The 22,878-nt window shown below is 34.9% G+C and overlaps 1 protein-coding gene across 21 annotated transcripts in view; it reads right to left on the bottom strand.

The window, feature by feature from the left end:
* The window catches only part of SUPT3H (SPT3 homolog, SAGA and STAGA complex component), a 529,437-nt gene that overhangs the window by 231,756 nt on the left and 274,803 nt on the right, over positions 1-22,878 (bottom strand). The window lies entirely within an intron of this gene.

The following is a 22,878-nucleotide window of genomic DNA, read 5'->3' as shown; positions in this document are numbered from 1 at the left end:
GATTCCTCTCTCTGAGAAGGGGGATCTTGACTTACTATCAATTGCTGACTAAAGACCTGCTTCAGCTCATTCACACATCCATCCTTCAATGTGACACAGATCCCTGATGCCCAGACCTACCAAAGAAATGCAAGGCTGTTGGTATTACCTGGATTATACCTGAATTCAAAGGTCCTTGAGAGCCAGCTCTTTAAGGAGGGGTAATCTCCTGGCATGCTAATAATTTCTCTACAGTGCCCTGTCATTGAGTTCCTATGAGTAAAAGTCTGGGTGAGTACGACAATATGCTTTAATATATATGACATTCCTACTTCGTCCAGTCAAGCGATTTCCACAAATTTTCTTATTTAATGATTACAAAAATGCTATCAAGTCAGAGCTAATATTATCCCCACTTTACAATCAAAAGACTCAGGCTCAGAAATGATACTGGACTTCTTCCAAAATTAACTAGGCAGTCAGACTCCTAAAACAATGCTTTTAAAGAAATTAGGCAATACACACCAACTATTTCATCAAACCTCTAACACCACCAAGTGTAAGATCACCATTATTTTGGTAGGTTAAGAAAAAAAAGATACAATGAAAATTAAACTGATAAAATGTTTTCTTATCAGTGCCACTCAAAATGTGGACCCTGACCAGTGCCAGACCATAAACTGTTATCAGTCTACAAGATAAGGTCAGAAAATAAGAGTGTTTAGAAAGTTTTCTAACATTTTAACATGGCAGTGACAATTTCAAATATATTTAAGTGGTGGAGGTAGAAAACAAAAAACTAGACCTTGGCTTCAGACAGTCTAAGAAGCATTGACTTAGAATTTTTATTTTATTCTCATTTTTAAAGTTCTTTTAAATTTAAGGCATAGATTATAGATCATACTTGGGCATTATTGTTTCACTTCAGCATAGAAAAGGAGGAAAACAGCAGCAAAAAAAAAAAAAAAAAAATTGGTTAAGGTATTCATAAATGTTTTCACATTCAGAGTCTGACCCTTCTGAATCTCTTTGATGCAAAATCATTGGTACCCATCTTCCTCTGTGTTACCAAGGCTGCCCCCACAATCTAGGATTAAAAGCTCCTGGGTTTTAATCTGAGGCACTGATACCTTCTTCGAACTTGGATACCGGCCCTCTCTCTATCTTACCAGAACTCAGGCTATAACAGCTGTGTCACTTCACATCCAAACATTAGAAAGTTAAAAAGTTTTTTTTTTTTTTTTTTTAAAGTACACCTTAGAAGCCAAGAAACAATAGTATCATTTATTGGTCTGTCATTTCTAAGATTTCTTGATGTTTTCTGATGTTTATTTGCCTAAATATGAATTTGAAGGCATGACTTTCTCTGTTAAAGTCTATTTCTCATCTCTTATCTATACTTACAGACAAGATTTTGGTTGCTACTTTGACAGACAGTCTTCAATATCCACGCTGAAGACACGTAGGTATTCCATGAGCAGTGTCATTCAAACATATGTGTCTGTATAACTCCAACAATATAAGGAAATACAGCAACTAAAAGCATTCTAGAAGCTCAATTCTCTCTGTCTTCTATTTATATCAGCTTGAGAATTGATTAATCAAAGTGCCCTGGTATCTACATATACCTTGTTAATTAATTAGACATTACCAAAAGTTTAGAGAATATGATCTACTCATGGATTTGTTATAAAAGCAACACATGTTTATCATGGAAAGCTCAAAAAACACACAAAAAAAGCTTAATAAAGATAAAAATCACAAATAATTCAAAACTCAAATCCAAACATGGGTCTTCCAATTTGTAAGTCAGTTTATGGCGAACTGATAAGATATATTTAATGTGAAAAACCACAAACCCATCTCCTTTGTTGGGATGCATCCCAAAATGAACATAGATGACTAGGAAATTTTATATAGAAGAGTCACTAATTTATACTACTATATCTAAATACCTTGATTTATACTACTATACCAAATACCTTAATGTGTTAGGGGCATCATGTTCTAAAACCACAGCTAAATAGCTTCAGAAAATACTGAAGATCTTATGAGTTGTTTTGTGAGGTACTGAAGTTCGTGTCTTTACTATCAGCTATGAAAAGGGCAAGAAAAAGGAGCTATATAGGGTGAGAATAGGAGGACGGATACAGGATAGAGGTTAGATACCAATTCTACAGATCACTTCATATTGACAGAATTAATTGATCTTTGAGTATTTCTATGGAAGAGAACAGAAAACTGCAATGTGTGCTGACACCAATTTGTTGAAATGCTATGAAAGACATAGCTTAGTGGTTCACTAGTGGTTAAACCAACAGAAAAGCAATTCAAATCAAAGGAGGAAAGTGAATAAAAATGTTAACTCTATGCATAATTGTAGTCACATAGTCCTTTATTTATGTCCTAAAATGTTGCTGAAACACGGGTAACAAATGTTACTGAAACAGCTAAATGGAAAAAAAAAAAAAAAAAAAAAAGCTCCACTATCTGTCTAATTCAATACCTAAAAAATAATTCAATACGGACCATAAAATTAAGCATAAAATCTATAACCATATAGGTACCATATAACCATGAAGATAATAGATACCATATAACCATAAAGAAACCTAACAGAAAGTCTTCTTGACCTTTGGGTATGCAAAGATTTCTTGGACAAAACATAGAAAGTATTAATAACCCAATAAAAAGGAACAAAAAGTTTGAATAGACACACCACAAAGTGAGATATATGAATGGCAGTAAGCAAAGTCAAAGGTGCTCAATTTTATTCATCTTTAGGGAAACAGAAATGAAAATCACAATAAAATAATACTGCACACCCACTAGAATACATAAAATAAAAAAGACTTAACAAAACCAAGGAAAGCTAGACACAAAAGGGCACACTTATGTAATTGCACTTACATGACATCCAAGAATAGACAAGTTAAACTATGGTAATAGAAACCACTGGGGGAAGTAAGAAGGTTGTGACTGGAAAGGAGAACTTTCTAAAGTACAGGAAATATTATTCGCTGCTCTTGGGGTGCTGGTTACATGGGAGTGTGGAATTGTCAAAACTCCCTGAGTTCAGCACTTACAATCTGCACTTTTTCTGTAAATCTTATGTATACAAATATGTGTATTTACATATATTAGACATACACACATAGATATAATTTAAGAAAGGTGTTAAATATAATTAAGTCTTCTTGGTACAATAATTCAATAAACATACATATACGGAGTTTCTGCTATGTGCTTCACGCTACAAACTATTTTTGTGTTAAAAATGAATGTCTTAAATTTACTTAAGTGTTCTAACACAAATACTATGATTGAAGTAGAACATTCTTTAAATCTCTCTCCTAAGGAATGACAGCTTGTCAATTCTCAGAGACTAACATGGTTCAGTGCCTTTTCAGCATACAATTAATATATTCCATATCTTTTAAAACAGGAATATGTTACTATTAGCAGAAATGAAAACTATAATTACAATATTTTGAAAATTATTTGTTTGCCATCAGTTACTTTCCACTTACATACTTGTACATTTTTACATACCTTCCTAAAGCTGGACAGTTAACCAAGGCCTGAGAAAAGCGCCTTTACAACAGTGACCCTAATGCCAGATATGGTCATACTTGATGCAGTTGCACTATAGTTAAACTACCAGAAATGTCCTTGGCTTCTCTGACTACTTGGTATTTGTGAGCAATACTTAGGTTTCCCCAGACTAGAACATTTCCAACACAACAGTATTAATCATTTACAAAACAACCACTGAATATCAAAATATTTCCTTGGGAGAGAAACACTTACTGTCTTCTGCTTAGATTCTTCTGCCTGAGTCATTACATTATCTGGTACATTTGCTCGTCACAAAATTCCATCTCATGATAGCAAATCCTCAATACTGTTGTTACAGATCTTTCACAAGTACGTGTTGTTAGAAATTCATGTGCTCTGTGATTTCAAAATTGCTATTTATATAATGACTGCAAGTTCCAGGCAGAAGAAACTATTACCATTTAATATACACAATATACCAGCAGAATGCAAAGCACTGCCCAGGATGAATTTTTTATTTTTCCAAGTTCCATAGTTGTTCTAAATTCAATTAAGGGAAAGAAAAGAAGTCTTCTTCTTGATTTACAATTCTGAGCCATTTCTTATCATAAATAATAATGATCTAAAATTACTATGTTTGTGTGTACCCAGGATTATAATAAATGCCATGTGTCAAAGGGGGTATTACTAGAGTAATTTTCAATATCTATATAATTAGTTCATATAATATATTTAATGGCCTGTTACATGTTTAGCTGGCAAGTTTCTACATTTATTAACCTCATAATTTTAAATTAGAAAATTATATTTTGACCTACCTACTGTTTTTATTTTGACTGCATCCCAAATGTATTAATGGTGGCATATATGTTTAATAAATGAGCCATTATTTCTCCAAGGTGTATAACCACATACACAGTGATGTCAACTGCGTTAAATGTTCCTGCCAAACAGGGAAACATTTAAGTTGTGTTAACTATAAAATCAGGATTACAATAATTTTAATGAAAGGTTTACTTTTTTAGAAAACTTCAGACATACAGTCATGTGAATGGTAATGTAATGCTGACTGTATAAAATATGAACTATGCAAAGGTTTTACAGCTGGTTTTGATCAGCTTCCTTTGTTTAACATTAAAAGTTAACTTCCAGAAGACACATACAAGCTCTACATCCTACAGGTAATGATTACCAGATGGAGATGTTCTTCCTGTTATGTGTCTGATTATCATAAAGAATATACTACAAGAAGAAAAAAAAAAAAACAACACTAGGGCAGAGACTCTGATGTATTCTCTGATACAAACAGGCTCTTCCAAACTTCGGCCAACGAAGTTACTCTTTTACTCAAAAACGCTTTTGTACTTGTAAAACAATGATATAAGGTTATATTCAGCATATATGGTCAAGTGTTTTTAATAATTAAATTGACACCTTTAATCATTAGCCCCCTTTGGCTGTCAAAATGATTAAGTTGTAGCCTACCAAGTAACATTAATGATTTCTCACAATCTGCTCTGAAGAAAATCCAACCTATTGTCAAGCCCTGGCAGTCTAGATGACTAGTTTCCTAGCAGGCCCCCCCCGCCGCCCAGAAATGGCCTCCTTGCCCCGTATTATTCCATGTACAATATTTGGTTATCAGCTAAAAACACCAGCTGAAACTAAGCTCAAAACTTTAAATGGCTCTCAATTTCTACCAAATATGGTCTGGCAGTTTTTAAATCTCCCTTTGTTCCTTTTCATGTATGCTATGTTCCCTTCAAACTGTTCTATTCACTTTTCTTGACTTGTTCTCCTACCTGTACTTCCCACTGTTTCAACCCTCTTTCTAATCTCTATGTGGTCAGATACCACCACTTGCAATACCAGCATAAAAATGATTTCCCCCATGAAGCTTTCCCTCATTCTTTTAAGGAAGAAGTAATTTCTCCCTCTTTGAACCACTGTGAAATTTTATAAAACATTACATCTTCATTAGTAGTATATTCATTCCCAAACAGACCATATCCCATACAAACTATATTCTCTCTATTGAGATAGAAGGCCTTGTCCACAGTACCAACCATAGGATTTTGCTTATGATAGGTGTTTAAGAAATGTTCATAGGCTGGGCATGGTGGCTCATGCCTATAATCCCAGCACTTTGGGAGACTGAAGTGGGAGGATTGCTTAAGTCCAGGAGTTTGAAACCAGCCTGGGCAACATAGTGAAACCCTGTCTCTACAAAAGCTTTAAAAACTAGCCAGGTGTGGTGGCCTGTGCCTATAGTCCCAGCTACTCAGGAGGCTCTGGTGGGAGGATCACTTGAGCCCAGGAGATTGAAGCTGCAGTGAGCCCTAATTGTGCCACTGTACTCTAGCCTAGGTGACAGAGTGAGACCTTGTCTCAAAAAAAAAAAAAAAAAAAAGAATGTTCATGAAACAAATCAATAAAAATCTGTATTTCTGCAGGGCCAAGTGCATTTCTACAGACAGTGTCACGTTATCAGTAGAAAAACTCAATAAACACAAAAGTAAAGAAAGATAGATCAAAATGACAAATAGCCCACACCTGAACTTTTTGTTTTGCCTAAAATTTCAAGAAGTTTTTAAAAGGTGTATTTTGGGGGAAAAAATAAAAACTCAAAAACCATTTTGGAAAATAAAGAATTATATTAGTGAACCAAAACTGAGGAATTCCTAAAAACAGAAATTAAACAAAATCAGAAGGATAGAAGGACTGGTCAGGGGAAAAAAGAAACACACACATACACACACACACACACACACAGTCTAAAACGTAAGAAAGACATGACTGTAAATACAACTGACTAATTTCAGTATTTTCAGTAGAGACAGAGTTTCACCATGTTGACCTGTCTGGTCTTGAACTCCTGACCTCAAGTGATCTGCCTGCCTTGGACTCCCAAAGTGCTGGGATTACAGGTGTCAGCCACCACGCCCAGTCCTCTGGTCATTTTATACCTCCTTTATTCCTTTCATGCTCTACTGTTTACTGCTTTGGTTTTGTTCTCTTTTTTGTTTGTATATCTGCTGTAATTAAATTTTGGTCACATCAAAATACTCTTGACTTTTCCACTCTGCCACACAATTTATATTTCTGTGGCCTTAATTTACATTTTTATTTACTATATGTTTGTTAGCCAACATTGTAGTTGTTGTTTTTGACCATTTTGACCTTGAACCTTCATATTAGCAGACTGAAAAGACTCACACAGTATCATTACGGCTTTGGGGGGTTCTTAGTTTTATTATAAATTTACCTCTATTGGTGAGTTTTATACTTTCACATGTTTTCATTACAATGATTCTCACCTTTTTATTTCCTGTGTAGCACTCCTTTAAGCATTTCTTGTAAGTCTGGTCAAGTGGTGATAAATTTCCTCAGCTTTTGCTTATCTGGGAAGGTCTCTTTTTCTCCTTCATTTCAAATGGAGAGCTTTGCTGGATACAGTATACTTGGTTGACAGGTTTTTTTGTTTGTTTGTTTTCCTTCCTTTCCTTTCCTTTCAGCACTTTGAATACAACATCTCATTCTTTTCTGGCCTGCAAAGTTTATGTTGATAAACATACTGGTAGTCCAATGGAAATTTCCTTATATGTGACTCAAGTGTTTTTCTTTTGCAGCTTTTAGAATTCTCTGTCTTTGACTTTTGACAGTTTAACTATAATGTGCTCCAGAGAATATTTTTGACTTGAATCTAACAGGGGACATTAGTGCTTTCTTGATCTCAGTGTCCACATCTCTTCTAAGACTTGGGAAGTTTTCAGCTATTATTTTGTTAAATATATTGCTGGGCATGGTAGCTCATGCCTGTAATCCCAGCACCTTGGGAGGCCGGGGGCGGGGGGAGGGGATCACGAGGTCAGGCGATCGAGACTATCCTGGCTAATACGGTTAAACCCCGACTCTACAACAAAATACAAAAAATTAGCCAGGTGTGGTGGCACACGCTGTAGTCCCAACTACTTGGGAGGCTGAGGCAGGAGAATTGCTTGAACCTGGGAGGCAGAGGTTCCAGTGAGCCGAGATCATGCCACTGCACTCCAGCATGGGTGACAGAGCGAGACTCCATCTTTCTCTCGCTCTCTTTTCTCTCTCTCTATATATACACACACACATATATCTATATTATATATCTATATAATATATTGTATATATTGTATAGCTATATAATATAGATATATGTGTGTGTATATATAAAGACAGCGAGAGAAAGATGGAGTTATATATAATATAGATATATAGATATATAATAATATATCTATATAATTATATGTTTATATAATATATTATATATTATTATATAACATATAATTATATATATAATATATATAAACTGTGAGTTTGTCCAACTCTTCTCCCTCTGACACCCTATAATGCAACTATTTGCTAAATTGTGTCCCATAATCTCATAGGCTTTCTTTATTCTTGTTTTCCCTTTGACTGAGTTATTTCAAAAGACCTGTCTTCAAGTTCAGAAATTCTTTCTTTTGCTTGATTTAGTCTTTTGTTGTAACTCTCAGTTGTACTTTTTATTTCATTCACTTAACTCTTCAGTTCCAAGAGTTTTGTTGGTTCTTTTTAAATAATATCTCTTTGTTGAATTTCTCATTCTGATCATGAGTTGTTTCCTGATTTCATTAAGTGTTTGTTCTCTTGTAACTTGCTAAATTTCTTTAAGATCACCATTGTGAATTTCTTTTCAGACATTTCATTAATACGCTTTCCTTTGAGGTCTATAACAGGAGAATAATTGTGTTCCTTTGGTGGCTCCATGTTTCCTTGCTTTTGCATGTTTCTTGTATGCTTTGGTTCATAACTGTGTATCTAGTGGAACAGACAATTTTTCCAATTTTATGGAATAGCTTTCATAGGAAGAGGCTTTTTCCTGTAGATAGGTCCTAGGGTATTGGTTGGATATAATAAGATGGCTTTGGCTCTGAGTGAATTCAGTATCGTTGTCTCTGTACAGCTTCTTCAGCTGTTATCTTTGTCACTGATGTTTGTAACTGCCTCTGTAGCCTAGGCTAAGGAAGTGTGTGATGGTGGTGGTGTGGTTTTACTGGGGGTGGGGGTGATGGGCTAGGTGCATGGTGGTATGATGGAACAGCAGGTTGTGTGGCAGGCACTCTGAGGAGGTGGGCATAGGTCAACTAGCTATTGAAGTGGGTGCAGGCATGTGTGGTAGAAGCGAACTTGCCATCTCTTTGGCAGTTTCACTACTGAACAGTTTGCCTTTTCCTTGGGATGGGAGGGAAATACCACATTGGTTTAGACATCGAGGTCTTGGTTGTTCCATTGGGCCTAGGCGCGAGGCAGCCAGAGTTGTGGTACTACAGGCTCCCATGTGAATGAGGTGGAATGATGGCATGTTCTTGGGGACAAATAAAGGTAGTGGCTACTGGCCCCCAGGGAAGGATGAACACTAGCAATGGATTTGGTTTCAAAAGCACTTTGTATCTTGCAACACTGCTACACAATTGATTTCCCAAGAATAACATTACAAATAAACCCAGACTGTGATGAAACAACTAACTTTTCAATGCCCACACACCGATGAACATCCTCAAGCATCAAGACCATTCAAGAAAACATGACCTCCCTAAACAAACTAAGGCACTAGAGCTCAATCCCAGGGAAACAGAGATATGTGACATTGCACACAAAGAATTCAAAATAGTTGTTTTGAATAAACTTAATGAAATTTAAAATAACTCAGAGAAAGAATTCAGGATCCTATCAGATAAAATTAACACAGAGAATGAAATACTTTAAAAGAATTAAGCAGAAATTCTGGAGCTGAAAAATGCAACTGACATACTGAAGAACACATCACATCTCTTAACAGCAGAACCAATCAAGCAGAAGAAAGAACTAGTGAGTTCAGTGAAGACAGGCTATTGGAAAATAAAGTCAGAGGAGACAAGAAGGAATGAAGCATGCCTACAAGATCTAGAAAATAGCCTCAACAGGGCAAATCTAAGAGCCAATGGCCTTAAATAGGAGGGAGAGAGAAAGAGAGTTCTGGGTAGAAAGTTTATTCTAAGGAATAATAACAGGAAACTTCCCAAACACAGAAAAATATATCAATATTCAAGTACAAGAAGGTTACAGAACACCAATCAGATGTACTCAAAGAAAACTACCTCAAGGTATTTAATGATCAAACTCCAAAAGGTCAAGGATAAAGAAGGAATCCTACAATCAGCGTAAGAGAAGAAACAACACATAAAAGAGCCTGAATACAACTGTCAGCAGACTTCTCAGTGGAAATCTTATAGATTAGGAAAAAATAGCATGAGTTATTCGAAGTGCTAAAGAAAAAAAAATGTTTATCCTAGTATAATATATCCAGCAAAAATATCCTTCAAACATGAGGCAGAAATAAAGTTTCTCAGACAAACAAAAGCTGAGACATTTCATCAAGAGCAGACATGTCCTACAAGAAATGATAGGCCGGGAGTGGTAGCTCATACCTATAATCCCAGCACTTTGGCAGGCCAAGGCAGGTGGATCCTTTGAGGTCAGGAGTTCATGACTAGCCTAACCAACATTGTGAAACCCCATCTCTACTAAAAACACACAAAAATTAGCTGGCTGTGGGAGTCCAAGGAGTCCAAGGAGGGCAGATCACTTGAGGTCAGGAGTTTGAGACCAGCCTGGCCAACATGGCGAAACCCAGTCTCTACTAAAAATACAAAAATTAGCTGGGCGTGGTGGCATGTGCCTGTAATCCTATCTACTTGGGAGGCTGAGGTAGGAGAGTCACTTGAACCCGGGAGGTGGAGGTTGTAGTGAGCCGAGATCATGCACTGCACTACAGCCTGGGCAACACAGTGAGACTCCATCTCAAAAAAATACATAAACATAACAAATAAAAATAAATTACCAGACGCATACAACCTACCAAGATTGAACCATGAAGAAATCCAAAACCCGAACTGGCCAATAAGAAGTAATGAGTTTAAAGCCATAACAAAATGTCTCCCAGTGGCTTTGCTGCTGAATTTTACCAAACATTTAAACAAGAACTACTACCAATCCTAGTCAAGCTATTCCAAAAAATAGAGGAGAAGAGAATACTTCCAAACTCATTCTACAAGGCCAGTATTATCCTGATACCAACACCAAAGACGCAGCAAAAAAAGAATACTACAGGCCAATATCTCTAATGAATATTGATTCAAAAATCCTCAACAAAATACTAGCAAACCAAATTCAACAACACATTAAAAAGATCACTCATTATGCTCAAGTGGGATTTATCTCTGGGATGACAGGATGATTGAACATATGCAAATCAATCAAGGTGATACATAATATCAACAGAATGGAGGATAAAAACTAAACAGTTATTTCAATTAATGCTAAAAAAAAAAGCATTTGATAAAATTCAACATCCCTTCCTGACCAAAAAACCCTCAAAACATTGGGTATAGAAAGAACATACATCAATATAATAAAAGCCATATACAACATGCAACAGACCCACAGCTATTATCATACTGAATGGGGAAAAATTGAAAATCTGTCCTCAAGGATCTGAAATGAGACAAGGATACCCACTTTTACCACTGTTATTCAACAAAGTACCAAAGGTTCTAGCTAGAGCAATTAGACAAGAGTAAGAAATACAGGGCATCCAAATTGGAAAGGAAGAAGTCAAATTACCCTTGTTTGCAGATGTTATTATCTTATGTTTGTGAAACCTAAAGACTCCAGCAAAAACTATTAAACCTGATAAACAAATTCAGTGAAGCTGCAGGATACAAAATCAACATATAAAAATCAGTAACATTTCTGTATGCCAACACTGAACAGTCTGAAAATCTAAAAAGTAATCCCATTTACACTAGCTACATATAAAATGAAATATCTAGAAATTAACCAAAGAAGTAAAGACTCTCTCCAATAAAAACTATAAAACACTGATGCAAGAAACTGGAGAGGACACATGAAAAAATGAAAAGATATTCCATGTTCATGGATTGGAAAAATCAATATTGTTAAAATGTCTGTGTTACCTGAAGCAATCTATAGATTCAATGCAATCCATATCAAAATACCAATAACATTAACCACAGAAATTTTTTTAAAATGCTAAAATTTGTAAGGAACCACAAAACACCCGGAATAGTCAAACCATCCTGAGCAAAAAGGAAGAAAAAGAAAGAAGAAAGAAGAAGAGGAGGAGGAGTGGAAGAAGGAAGAAGTGGGGAGGAGGAGGAAGAAGAAGGGAGGAGAAGTAGGAAGGAAGGAAGGAGGAAGGAAACAAAGGAGGAAGGAAAAAAACGTAGAAGAACCATGATACCTCACTTCAAATAATATTACTGGGCTACAGTAACCAAAACTATATGGTATTGGCATCAAAACAGATTTACAGAACAGTGGAACAGAAAAGAGAACCCAGGAACTAATGCATACATCTACAGCGAACTCATTTTCGAGAAAGATGCCAAGAACATACATTGAGCAAAGGACAGTCTCTTCAATAAACAGTTCTGGGAAAACTGGATATCCATATGCAGAAGAATGAAACTAGACCCACATCTCTTGTCATATACAAAAGTCAAGTCAAAATGGATTACAGACTTAAATCTAAGACCTCAAACTATGAAACTATTCAAAGAAATCACTAGGGAAACTCTATAGGACATTGGACTGGACAAAGATTTCTTGAGTAATACCCCACAAGCACAGGCCATCAAAGTAAAAATGAACAAATGAGATTACATCAAATCACAAAGTTTCTGCTCAGCAAAGGAAATAATCAACAAAGTAAGAGACAACCCACAAAATGGGAGAAAATATTTGTAAACTATCCATTTTACAAGGGTTCGATAACCGGAATATACAAGGAGCTCAAACAATTCAACAGGAAAAAATCTAATAATCTGATTTAAATATGGGCAAAAGATCTGAAGACACATTTCTCAAAAGAAGACAAACAGTACACAAGTATTTGAAAAAGTAGTTTATAACTGATCATCAGAGAAATGCAAATCAAAACTAAAATGAGGTAGTTATCTCACCCCAGTTAAAATGGCTTTTTATCCAAAAGGCAATAACAAATACTGGTGAGGATGTGGAGAAAAGGGAACCCTCATACATGTTGGTTCGAATGTAAATTAGTACAACCACTATGGAGAACAGTTTGGAGGTTCCTCAAAAATCTAAAAATAGAGCTACCATATGATCCAGCAATCCCTCTGCTAGGTATATCCCAGAAGAAAGGAAATCGATATATTGAAAAGATATCTGCATTCCCATGTTTACTAGTCACAATAGTAAAGATTTGGAAGCAACATAAGTGTCCATCAACAGAAGAATGAATAAAGAAAATGTGGTATATGCGCAATGAAGTACTACTATTCAGCCATTAAAAAAAAAAAATGAGATTCTGTTATTTGCAACAACATAGACGGAACTGGAGGTCATTAAGTGAAATAAGCCAGGCACACAAAAACTGACTTCACATGTTCTCACTTATTTATGGAGGCTAAAAATTAAAACAATTGAACTCATGGACATAGAGAGTAGACAGATGGTTACCAGAGGCTGAGAAGGGAAATGAAGAAGTGGAGGTAAAATGGGGATGGTTAATGGGTACAAAAAACAGAAAGAATAAATAAGGTCTAGTATGTGACAGCAGAACAGAGTGACTACAATCAATAATAATTTAACTATAGATGTAAAAATAACTAAGAGTATAACTGGATTGGAATACAAAGCACAAATGCTTGAGGTGATGGATACCTCACTTACCCTGGTAAGATTATTATCCACTTTATGCCTGTATCAGAAAATCTCATACATCCCATATATATATATATACACACACACACAACTATGTATCCACAAAAATAAAAAATTAAGAAATTAAATGAACAAATAAATAAAACCTTCTCTCCTGAACAAATCCAAAGAGAGTGAAATTGACAGAGAGAGAAAAACAATGCCTACATACTCTGGCCCCTATTTAACTTTTACACTTCGGCTCCTCCCATTTGATCCCTAACTCACTTCACTCCAGACATACTGATATTTCTCACTGTTTCTGGAGTACATTCCAATCTCAGTACCTTTATACTCCATGTTAACACATGGTATTCTCCTTCACATTATTTAATTCTTTGCTCATATATCATCTTCTCTGAGGTAATCTAACATTATTACTCCCAGTCCTTGTCCTGGATTATTTTCTTCATAGTAGTTAACACTATGTGATATTATTTATTCATTTACTTATTGTCTTTCTTGCATACCAAAATATAAGCTCCATTAGAGCAGAGAATTTCTTGTATATACCATTACATCCCCAGTACCTAAAACAATGGTTGCCACATTTACCAATAAATCTTTGATGAGTGAATGAATGATAGAACTCCTCTGTGGCTAGAAATCACTATCCAATCTAACTCTACGTTTTATATATACACTATAATTGAGGAAACAGGGCTATCATATCTGAATCCACATACTTATACGCCATTTTAACAGGGTTCTACCTTAAGAGTGGCAATAAAAAAACTGCAGTAGTTGCAGAATATTTCACTCTTGGGCCTGATAAAACATTGACGCAGAAACAATTCTAAAATAACTGCCTGCCCAGCAATTTCAGCCAATTTTTGAGCCTGGAAAAATTAGGGGAAAAAAACCAAGTGAACTTTCACTCAGTTACATGAAAGTGTAATGGATTAGTTTTATTTTATTTGGGCTTCTAAATAAAATAAGCAATTTAAATAAAGCCAATCAACTTGCAAATAAAGTGCCACATCTATGCATTTGACACACAAACTAGAAAATCCAGAGGAAATGGATAAATTCCTGGAAATAAACAACCTTGCAATATTAAATCAGGAAGAAATTGAAACTCTGAACAGACCAATATTGAGTTCCAAAATTAAATCAGTAATGAAAAGCCTACCAACCAGAAAAAGCCCCAGACCAGATGGATTAACAGCTGAACTCTACCAGACATACAAAGAGTTGATATCAATTCAACTGAAACTATTCCAAAAAAAAAATGAGGAAGAGGGACTCCTCCCTAACTCATTCTAAGAAACTAGCATCACTCTTGATACCAAAAGCTGGCAAGGACACAACAACAAAAAGAAAACTTCAGACCAATATCTCTGATGATTGTAGACACAAAAATCATTAACAAAATACTAGCAAACCAAGTCCAGCAGCACATCAAAAAGTTAACTTACCATGATCAATTAGGCTTCATTCCTGAGACACAAGGTTTGTTCAACATTTGTTAAGTCAATAAACGTAATTCACTACATAAACAGAATTAAAAACAAAAACAATATGAGCATCTCAATATACACAGAAAGAGCTCTCAGTAAAATCCAACATTCTTTCATGATAAAAATCCTCAAGAAACTAGGCATCAAAGGACATACTATCATATCATACTACCAACATCACAGTAAAAAGGCGAAAGCTTAGAAGCATTCTTGTTAAGAATAGGAACAAAATATGGAGGCTCACTTTGACCACTCCTACGCAACATAGTACTGGAAGTTCTAACGGAGCAATCAGGCAAGAGAGAGAAATAAAAGGCACCCAAATAGGAAAATAATAAGTCAAATTATCTCTCTTCAGGGACAATAGGATTCTACACCTAGAAAACCCTAAAGACTTGACCAGAAGGTTCCTAGAAATGATAAACGACTTCAGTAAAGTTTCAGGATATAAAATCAACATACAAAAATCAGTAGCACTTCCATACATTTATAACATTTTAGCTGAGACCCAAATCAAGAACACAATCCCATTTACAGTAGTCACAGACACACAAATATATAGGAATACATCTAACAAAGGAGGTAAAAAATCTTTACAAGGAGAACTATAAAACCCTGCTATAAGAAATCACAGAATGACACAAATGGAAAAACATTCCATGTTCACAGACATTGAAGAATCATTATTACTATTATTGTTATTATTTTTATTTGAGACAGTCTTGATCCGTAGCCCAGGCCGGAGTGCAGTGGCATTATCTCAGCTTGCTGCAACTTCCACCTCCCAGGTTCAAGCGATTCTCCTGCTTCAGCCTCCTGAGTAGCTGGGATTATAGGCACCCACCACCACACCTGGCTATTTTTGTATTTTTAATAGAGACAGGGTTTCACCATGTTGGCCAGGGCTGGTTTTTTTTTTTTTTTTTTTTTTTTTTTTTTTTTTTTTTAGACGGAGTCTTACTCTGTTGCCCAGGCTGGAGTGTAGGGGCACAATCTTGGCTCATTGCAACCTCTGCCTCCTGGGTTCATGCAATTCTCTGCCTCAGCTTCCTGAGTAGTTGGGATTACAGGTGCCTGCCACCATGCCTAGCTAATTTTTGTATTTTTAGTAGAGATGGGGTTTCACCATCTTGGCCAGGCTGGTCTTGAACTCTTGAGCTCGTGATCCACCGGCCTCGGCCTCCCAAAGTGCTGGGATTGCAGGCATGAGCCACCGTGCCTGGCCAAGATTCATTATCTTTAAAAAGGCCATACAGCCTAAAGCAGGGTACAGATTCAATGTTATTCCTATCAAACTACCAACACTGTTTTTACACAAATTAGAAAAAACTCTTCTAAAATTCTTACAGAACCAATAAAAAGCTTGAATACCCAGAGCAATCCTAAGTAAAAAGAATAGTCAGAAGCATCATATTACCTGACTTCATAAGGGTACAGTAAAAAACAAAACAAAACAAAACAAAACCATAGGTCTAGTAATAAAACAGACACGTAGACTAATGAAACAGAATAGAGAAGCCAGAAATAAAGCCACACATCTACAACCATCTGATCTTTGACAAAGTTGACAAAACTAAGCAATGGAGAAAGGATTTCGTATTCAATAAATGGTGCTGGGATAACTGGCTAACTATAGACCTTTGTTGGATGCCTTTAGCTAGCTAGCCAGTTATCCCAGCACCACGCAGCAGAATGAAACTGGACTCCTACCTTTCACCATATACAGAAATTAACTCAAGATAGACTAAAGATTTAAATGTAAGACCTCAAACTGTAAGAATCCTAGAAGAATATCCATGAAACACCACTTTGGACATTGACCTTGGCAAAGAATTCATGACTAAATCCTCAAAAGCAAGTGCAACACACAAAAACATTGACAAGTGGGACCTAATTAAATCAAACAGCTTCTGCACAGCAAAAGAAACTATGGACAGAGTACATTAGACAACTTGCAGAATGTGAGAAAACATTCACAAATAATCCATGCGACGAAGGTCTATGTCTAGAATCTATAAGGAATTTAAACAATTCAACAAGCAAGCAACAAATGATCCCAGGAAAAAGTGAGCAAAGGACATGAACAGACATTTCTCAAAAGAAAACATACAAACTACCAACAAACATATGAAAAAAATTCCCATATCATTCATCATCAGAGAGATACAAATCAAAACCACAATGAGGTACCATCTCATACCAATCAAAATAACATGCTGGCGAGGCTGCAAACGAAAAGAAATTTTCATACACTGCTGGTAGGAATGTAAAGTAGTTCAACCACTGTGGAAAGCAGTTTGGAGATCTCACAAAGAACTTAAAACAGAAGTACCATCTGACCCAGGATCCTATTAATGTGTATACACTCAAATGAAAATAAATCATTCTACCAAAAACCACACATGCACTCATATGTTCATCACAGCCCTATTCACAATAGCAAAGACATGGAATCAATCTAGGTGTCTATCGACAGTACATTGGATAAAGCAAGTGTGTTACATATATACCATGAAATCCTATGCAGCCATAAAAAAGAATGAAATCATGTCCTTTGCAGAAACATGGATGTAGCTGGAGGCCATTATCCTGTGAGTTAATGCAGGAACAGAAAGCCAAATACTGCATGTTTTCACCTGTTAGTGGGAGCTAAACACTGGGTACAAGTGATGTAAGATAGGAACAACAGACACTAGGAACTACAAGAGGTAAGAGGGAGGGAGGGGGTCAAGGGTTTAAAACTACCTGTTGGGTCCTATGCTCACTCCCTGGATGATGGGATCCTTCAGATCCCAAACCTCAATATACCCATGTAACAAACCAGCACATAAATCCCTTAATCTGAAATAAAAGTTGAAATTTTTTGAAAACTTAATTAAAAATAAATAAAAATATAAAAAAGAAAGTGCAAACATCTCTGCATTTGCACTAAATGCCACGGGGAAAATGTGATTTGAAATTTTATTCTGTCCTGTCTCCCAACAACACAAAGATTTAAATATTTAATTAAATATTCTGAAGCATCTCTATGCACCCAGAAACAAAGTATTTATATACGCTTTTGCTATTGCTGGAATTTTTATTCAACATAAACATGTGTGATATTCTCAAATGATAGGTTTCAACCCATTTAAAGCCAAGGAAAAACTACATACTCCATACTACCTATTTCGTTTCTCCTTTTTTTACATCTGACAAAGTTCCTTTCAAACCTTTTGTATCACCTGTTCTAGAGACATAACTGAACATATTTGGTACCTCATTTCTAAGAACTTGGTTAATTTTAGAATGAACTTGATGATTCTGGAAAAAATTATTCAGAAATTATGGAAATCCACCCAAAAACCTGACTATGAGAAATGTAGCAGAAAGTATTTAACATTGTAATCAAAATTCCTTTCTACTTATCTCTTGCTTTTATATTTTTTCCACATTCATATATTCTTATCTTTTCTGTTAATTAAGACAACATGAATGACAACTTCATCTGGCAATTTATCTCCTGAATGAGATTCAGTCGAATACTGGATGATTAATAAATAGTTGATGAATGGATCAAAAGAAGAATGATAATTTTTGCTTGTCTGGGGAAAAGATATTACATGAATTATAAAACAACAGCTTATTAGATAGAAATAAAAAACCAAAGGACATTAAAAACATCATAACTATTATTGAAAACAAGTCAATTTTGATTTTCCTATATTTAAAATGTTTGATCTTTAGGTATGAGAAACATACTTCTCTGAAAATTACATTTGGATAGTCAAACACTGAAGGTTGCAGTTCTATTAGAAATTACTTGAAACTTAGTTTCTGTTCCTGACTTTGTAAAGTTAAGCATAAATTAAATGCTCAATCTTAGCTACAGATTTTCATCTTATTAATAATATCATTCCCCATTTTAATGAGAGATACAAAAAATAAAATGAAACAATTTCATTATCTTTATTGGCCAACTTTATTTCTGATGTGCCAAACGCTTACTGCACAAATAAATTTTCTCTGAATTATATATACAGTTTCATTTAATTGTGTAAAATCGGATATTAATCTATACCTTTAAGCTTTATTACTAGGAAAACTGGGGCATTAAAATCATCCTTAGGAACTCATAGGAAATGGTAAACATATAATATTGCCAAGTCTCCCTTTTCAAAAATTAGAAATAATTCAAACATGCTCCATTCCTGGTCGACCAAGAATTTTAAATTTATAATACTTGCATGACTAAATGTGATTTTGTTCTATGACACAGAGACTAAGCAGACATAAACTAAATCAGCCACTTGGACTCGTGGCTTGAAGTAGTTATGTACATAACAAAGCACTGGGATTTTAAGAATCTTGGTTTTAAAATCTCCCTCCAGCAATTCTTCCATCTCTACAACTCTAGGCTTCTTAAGAGTTTTGCTGCATTCAAAATGGCCTCAGCAATTGGTTCATAATGATGTCACATAAGTAACCAGAAAAACCGTGCATCACTGGTATTGAAAATGAGAGTTATTTATCTGTGAATAGGTACATGGCTAAAATACATTGAATGTAAATCTATTTCCATAATTATTAATAAATAAAATTTAATATTTAATATATCAGTAATAGTGAACACTAGGTGTCAGTGTAAGAAACGGAAAAATATTTTTAAAAACCTGTTGTTTCCAATCAGGTGTATAACAATAAAATCAAAAGCAGCTGTGACCACATTTACTTATAATTACATAATTCAGTTAACAAGCCAATCTTTCTTTCAAACAAAAATTCCTGTTCCAAAACCATCATGAATTTAAAGTCAGATTAAGCTAATTATTAGAAGTTACAAGTCTTTGGTAACCTCGGTTACACAAAGCATAGCAAATTTTTACTTTTAAGAATATATATTTGGAGAAAGTTCTACTTTTAGGAATTTTGAAATGTTAAAGTGTAGAACTATTATACTGCATTATTTTTGTTGGTTATTTTTCAAAATAATAATGTGGATGATTAATAAATGATACTGAATTTGAAGCTTTTCCCTAAACAGAAGTTTTTCACATAAATTTCAAGTTATCAAAAGTTAAGATGCTTAAAGGGTCAATTCACAAGAAAAGGGCACATGAACTTGGGAAGTAAAATTGCTCCTCTCAAAATTTTAGTACCTAGAAATTTTCTAAAATATAAATGCTAATATTTATATTAAAAATATCATCTAATAACTTTACCAATATTTCAGATAAAGAGTTTTCTCCACAGATTTTGAGGGTAAATGCTTTTAAAACACAAGTTTTAAAAAGATTATTATTAGCAATAATAATAAAAGGAAATGTCAACATCAAAACGGTGTCCCTAGTTTTACAAAGAGGCACTTCACAAACAATTTACAAATACATAGTATTACTTAATTTACACCTAATAATAATAATTTTAAAAATCTATACTCATTTTAGCACATTGGTCAATTTTGGGGGCTTGCGCTCTCTCTTTCACCTACCTATTTATCCATTTATCTGTTTCACCTCCCTCAAACTCCACATTACTATGTACTTAGGAAATCACGTAATTTTCAAGAATGCTGGGAAACTTCCTCATACAATATTCTTAAAACCATCAAGTTTGAAAAAGGAACAAAACAAAACATAGAAGTCGCCACCTAAATACACTGTCTTAGGACTCAAAGATCATTTAGGAGAATATTCAAGGATTTGCTAGATAAAAATAGGCGCTTTTAGTCAATGCTCTTATTTCAATGATAGTTAAGTTCTACCCAATTACAGAGATAAAATGAGAAGGCATAAAATTCATGGAAAAGCTTCCTAAGTCTCCAGGATTGAAATGAATTAAATTTAGATCACTCTGTGTCTGCAGGTTTCTTCTCAGGGACATAAAATCAGGTGGGAACTGACAAGGAAGGAACAGGGAAACTCATGTATAATAAATTATCTCAACTGGTTTTTAAGAATGTTAAGGTATCTAAGAAGATTGGCAATAAAAAGTAGAGGTAGGATAAATAGTGACAAAACTGTGTACGGTGTGACATTCTAAAGCAGAAAAGTGGCCTCACAAACACTGCATGCTATGAATCTTCAAGCTCTCTTTCTGTCTCTTAGTGTCTTTGCCTTTGACACTTTGTTATACCAAATGTCAAAAAATTTTTGGCTGCCATTAATCCTGTTCCCACTGGCAAATAATGTAGACCAGTGTTAGGTCATTTACATACATTATCTTATATAATGCCTATGATGTAGGTAAAATCCAAGAGATGACTAAATGAGGACTTGGATTAAGGAATATGCTCAACACTATATAACTAGCAAGTTATGAAGCCAAGATTCAAATCCAGCCATGTTTGTCTCCAAAAAGATTCCAGTCTACAAGCATTTACCAACTCATGGCTCACAAACCCTCTGGGTTTTGCAAAAGTAATCAGCGGAGTCACATTTAGAACAGTGATTAGCAAATGAGAATATACCAAGTTAGTACAAATAAATGTACTAACAACTCAGCATCTCTATCAGTTTCTCACTCAGATAAATACTGACAGCTGTCATGGTGGATTTGATTGTTATATGATTTTAAATTCATTTATTCTCTGTGATACAGAATTTAATTTATACCTATACTGAACTATTGTTTACAGGTAGTAAGTATAAGGAGTTGAAGCTAAAACAAAAGAATATATAACAATTACACTAACTTTGTAAATTTGGTATCTTTCTTTACCAGAGTAAGCTGTATTCATCCAAAGGAAAGTAGAATTGAGTATATTGAGACATGGACTTCAAAATATCACATGAATGGAATATATAGTAGCAAGTAGACACAATTTAGCTTGTTGTTTATCCATATCAGAAAGATTTTATGGCAAAATGCTTGCCAAGAGTAGCCTATAACATTTTCCTTTAGTCCACCTTAAAACAAAAGTAAAAATATATAGGTTTTTAAAAACATCACATTAATTTCAAAGCATTATGTGTAAGAATTCCAAAAACAGCAGTTTTGTATCATTCTAATAAAATTAAATTTCAATCTATATGTTACATTTCTTATTTCAGTGATGTTCTTCCCTTTTATAATCAGGACTCAATTTTTCTCTTCCCAGGATTCCTCAGTATCCTCTTGGGTGGTGTAACCCATTTCACTTGTAACCAGGTCTCTTTGCAGGCAAACACAGTATCTCCCTGAAATGCCATTCCCCTTAGTCTAAAACCCTTCTTCTGCATCTCTCATCAGATTTTCAAATTCATTTCTAAAACCATCATTTCTCTCCCAAATCTGTCCTTTCTGACCTATTTCAATTCACAAATCTGTCATTCTCCCAATTGCTTAGGAAATATCTCTGACTTGCTCTCCCTTATCTTTTATTTAACCTTCCTGGCTCTGAATTCCTGAACCCATGAAATCTTGCATATTGCAGCTCTACATTTTTTAAATCTAGGATGTGTTAGTTCAGAATCTGTAACCGTGCAACTTAGAGCTAGTAACATCTTTTGCCTAAATACTGCAATATCCTCCTTATAACTGACCTCTCCAGAAGCAGCATCTTGAGTCTTTCACAGTTCGATATAAAATAGCCAGGTTATTCTATCCACTTTACTTACTATGCCACTTGCTAAAATTTTTAATTGTCCCCAGCTGTCTATAGAATTACATACAAATTACTCAGTTTGAAATTCAGTGACCTTGAAAATCTGGTCCCAAGTGTCTTTTTCATCACCTTTCTCCATCATACAATTAAGAAACATAGATCATACTACAACTGGAAACCCATATGCCTTGATCAGAGGTGATATCATATAAACCAGTAGCTGAATTTGGTTCTTGGCATAAAATGCAAAAGCTCTGCAATATAGCTGACATTTAAAAATAGGCATTCCACTTCTGACAACATCATTCACATCCATTCTGAAATCCAAACAGGGGGTTAGCCATTAATCATTACTATGTAACTTATTATTCACACAAAAATATTATACTTACCGAAAACAAAGAAGCAATTGGTTTTGAAACTCAGTGTAAATAAAAGGATAATTTATTAATTACCATTCTCTCTTTTGGAGAACAGCCATTAGGTCTTTAATACTGACATAGATAAATAACTTCC

The sequence above is a fragment of the Macaca fascicularis genome, chromosome 4 (assembly GCF_037993035.2).
Source record: "Macaca fascicularis isolate 582-1 chromosome 4, T2T-MFA8v1.1".
Lineage (NCBI taxonomy): Eukaryota > Metazoa > Chordata > Mammalia > Primates > Cercopithecidae > Macaca > Macaca fascicularis.
This window is presented reverse-complemented; position numbering and strand designations above follow the sequence as displayed.